Genomic DNA, 4,277 nt, shown 5'->3' with positions numbered 1-4,277 from the left:
GCTTTCTTAAACATCTTATTTTTCTTGGTCCATATGTTTTTTCTTTATAAACTAGATCACTTGGTTAGATCATCTAGTGAACACTACATAGAGTGGATACTCTGTGTAGAATCATTGCAGGTAAGATCATTATCTGCAATGAATTTCTACAGCTCAACACTAAATAAAAAGACAGAGCTAACAGAATCCTCTGCATTGTGAACACAGCAAGGTTTTTTACCTCCCTGCAAGGGCCAGATCAATCTGCTGAGGAAGCATATAAGAGTCAGTCTTCAGCAGTCCTTGGATCAGGTAACTTCTCTCTTTACCTGGTAATATCTGTGTCTGGATGGTGGTAGAGGAAGAGAAGTACAACTGCATTTCAAAAGGAAAAGTAATTTAACTTTTTTCTGTTTCGTGGGAATGTACGCAGTCTCTAGCCCCAGGAAACACATAAAATAAATCCTCCAATTTAGTGTGCAGCCTCCCACCCCATTCCCACACCCCCCAAAATATGAACTTCAGCTAGTCATTTCTCCAACTGCAGTAATAATTTGTAATAGCAAAGTGATCGTTGCTATAATATTACACATAAAGGAGTAGAAGTTTTACTTGTTCTGTTGTTTAAAAAAAAAAAGGGCAGCTTAGTAAAGTGAGTCCCCCTATTCTTTATGTTTCATGACCTGTGATTCTTCTGCTTGTCAGCTCATTTCAAAGTCTCCTTATTCTATGAAAATAGCTTGTGAGGCAATCTTAAGGAAAGTCTCTAAGGATTATAGAGAAACATTAGTGGATATACGAAAAAAACACCCTCTACAAGCAGGAGGTTTAAATCTGCTTGGCAGTAATAGATCCTTGCACATAAGCTTCTTCTTTTTTTATTAAAAAGAGTCTTGCTTGCTCAGACTGGAGTACTCTCTTACAAGCTGTCAAACCCCATACCCTGATAGATGCAAGCTTGCTGCTCTCTGTGTCCCCATCTCCAGCCAGCACTGAGGTTGAGCAGTCACTCCCAGTAAGCCCAAATGCATCTTATGTAGCGTACATGTAGAGATATATCCATATTCACACACATCACACAGAACAACACAGACAGTAAATACACAGCCCTCACACGAACAGGCAGCCTGATCCTTGTTTGTCCTCTTTCACTGATCAAGGTTGAAGCCTGTTAGTAGAATGTAACCATAGGTGACCATACACGCAGTTATAAATATGTACATCTGTTATATGTGCAGGTGCAATATTGATCCTTCCAGCAGCTGGCCTAGATACTCGGTCTATCCAGTAGCTGGTCCCTGATCCTCTGGTCTCCCCAGCTGTGGGCACACAGACTTTAGGCCCCTGGAAGTTCATGGTTCCACTCTAGCTGGTGGTACTAACATCTCTTCTACTCACTGGCTAGTCCAGTTTTAAATTAATTTATGTTTACATACACACCCACAGGATGGGTGGAGAATTCACCCATATAGACAGTAAAAACAGAGTTTCATAAGAAGATATGACTGTGATAATTAATTGTGATAATTAACACATGGCTCAGTCAGACAAATGTACTGATGAGCAAATTGAATACACTCAAGAAGGTCCTTTAAGCCCTTCTTCTATTTTCCCACAGCATTACACCCCTATCGATGTGTAAACCTCACAAATTGCCACAATTCCCTTAAAATATCCCATAAGTTTTACACAAACATCAAAACACTCTTCCACCTGAATCCCATGATGGATCCTATTAGCCCTGTGGACAGTAGCACACAATTGTAAAGTAAAGGATAATGTTTCCTAAGACTTACATAACTTCCTCTTATGTCTGTGACATATATTCAATTACTTTTTTCAAAGAAACCTGAAGCCTAACATAATACAGTAACTAGTATCAGTAAGTTAAAAAAAAGGTTTTGGATTTGCCTACACACAAATGATTATATTAATGTTACCAATCCTTCATGAGATAGATGAGATGGTCTCTCCAAAGAATGTATTAAAATATTCAATGCAAAGAGTTAAACAATTTCCCCACTGAGGTCTAAATACAGATGCTTCACCACACAGTCACAAGGATTGAATATTTGCATTAATCACAAAGAAATTGGCAGATAAACTGTCTGGGTGGACCATAATCTTCCCACCTTTTTGTAGAAACTATCTTGAAAGTATGGAATAATCATTGACCATCTCCTTGTGAACATCACATGCAATTAAACTGAAAGAGCTGTTTAATAGGTTGTTTTACCTGGAGCTACTATATCCAAATGGTGCAATGGACACAAACAAGATTTTCTCCCAGAAAGAAGAGTATGTAGGCCTTTCCAAATAGAATTTCATTTACCTAAAAACATGAGGCTAGTCTGAATCTGCAGGCAGTACATATTACTGCGGTCTGGTTTGCGCGAACTCACTACTTAGTTCTGCTCTCCATTTCATTTCTCAAAACTGCTGGATTTTGATGTAAGACTTTTACTTTAATCTATAAAACTCTAACTGATTACCTTCAAGTGATAGCGAAGAAAGATAGCTAACAGCCACAGCAGAGAGTAACAAAAGGTCTTTGTCTGGATCTCCCTTGCTGTTATCAGGACTTTCTTTGACAAACGGCCTCATTTTTTTGAACCCCGTTCACATTTAATCTCTTCCTTTCTCCAGGGTACAGATTTGTTTCTGTTTTCAGATGTAGCAGAGACCACCACTTCCCAGGCTATTTCTCTAGAGGAGATTGCAGTGATTAACTTCACAGCCTCTGTCTTTCTCTCTCCTTAAACCATGAGATGGAATACACTAGACAGATAATAACCGAACTTCATGTTGCAAAGCAACCAGGAGGAGGGAGATTTCATACTCATGGATACCTGAAGCATTTACAGTAGGTACTTAGGAAAATGAGGCCATTTAACTTCAAATGGAAAGAGAGAGATGTATCATGATTAGAAATTATGCTCAATCACTACTTTTCTTTCTCTTTTCCTAAAAGCTGTCCTTTCTGAGCATGTATTTCTTCTCTGCACAGTATTAAAGAGAAAGGAGAGATAAAGCTTTCTTTCTATCATCTGAGCCCTCCTAGGAAATCACTCTTCAAGTCCGTCACATGAAATTCATCAAACACATACTAGGCTCTTGATCCTGAGCAGCCTGCAATTCCAAAGGATCTTTCAGCATTTACAGGTAGGTAAAGCAATAATAGAGAACAAGATTTTTAAAAATTTACTAAAAACCAACATTAAGGAAAATTATTTCCTACCACAATTTTAAGATTAAATCATAACAGTTCACATACAGTCCTCAAATATAGCTTACCAAATGCTGTATTACTCATATGTACAGTAAATGTCAAAATATCTCTTTATTTTTAGGTGGTAAAGGTCAAGTCTCTGAGTGTTTTCAAAGCAATGATGTTTCTCAAATAGTAAATAAATTCTCATTTCTGTTTTAAATTTTTACAGCTTCAACAAATTTAAATTTATCTCATTAAAAGATTTGCAAAATAATTTTTTTCAGGACAACCGACCATAATGTGAAAGGGGAAAACACACACTTCTATATGTTAGTGTTTGTGTATAATTACATATATATATGGAGATATTTAGAAAATACACACTTATGGGTGTATGTATATATGTATTCACACACGCATATTTGCACACTTACATATGTATGTGTGTGCATACACACAAGGTTCTCTGTGTATCATATAATTTACCATTTTCTTTTCCCTTATGGAAAGAATCTATCAAAAGTTCCTTCATGAAGCTGAGTTGTGAGACAATATTTTTAAGTGGTCAAGTGAATCTTCAAATATTAAAACAATAAAATTCTAATTGTTTTCCAGAAAAATCCTAAATCACTTTCATCGCCACAATGGAAATTTTAATATACTATAGTTGTCTATGAATTTGCAATAAAGCAGTACATAGCACTGTCTTTTCCACAGTCAACTAACAAAACTTATCCAGAGTATTCACTGTTTTAATACTCTTTTCCAGATATTGTGGATAGAAGACGACATCCATAGAGGAGCTGCATTCATTGTTAGATCATAGATGATAGCTTCCAACAACATACACCACGGATCTGTAAATCCAGAAAGGAAGACATATGGGAACATAGCTTTTCTTTCAGCCCAGCAAATCTGTCAACATTTCATTCTGCAGATGACGGAATCAGAGAAAAATCATAGAGTTTCTTCTTAGCACCCTCAGTCGCTATTTTTATTCTTTTTCAATTCTTAAGACATCTTGTTCACATAAGTTCAGAAAAGCCTTTAGAGACCTTTGATACTTCCAGAATTATAGCTTAAGAAT

The 4,277-nt window shown here is 36.7% G+C and overlaps 1 long non-coding RNA gene across 1 annotated transcript; it reads right to left on the bottom strand.

Moving 5' to 3' along the window:
• Window positions 1-220: 220 nt before the first annotated feature.
• Window positions 221-3,976, bottom strand: LOC116782761. The gene is made up of 5 exons (XR_004355342.1): window positions 3,917-3,976; window positions 3,087-3,125; window positions 1,693-1,720; window positions 1,094-1,147; window positions 221-324 (listed from the first exon to the last, which is right to left on the bottom strand). It is a non-coding gene; the product is annotated as an uncharacterized LOC116782761 (long non-coding RNA).
• Window positions 3,977-4,277: the final 301 nt, after the last annotated feature.

The sequence above is a fragment of the Chiroxiphia lanceolata genome, chromosome 2 (genome assembly GCF_009829145.1).
Source record: "Chiroxiphia lanceolata isolate bChiLan1 chromosome 2, bChiLan1.pri, whole genome shotgun sequence".
Classification (NCBI taxonomy): domain Eukaryota; kingdom Metazoa; phylum Chordata; class Aves; order Passeriformes; family Pipridae; genus Chiroxiphia; species Chiroxiphia lanceolata.
The sequence above is the reverse complement of the archived record's forward strand: the minus strand, read 5'-3'. Positions and strand labels throughout refer to the sequence as shown.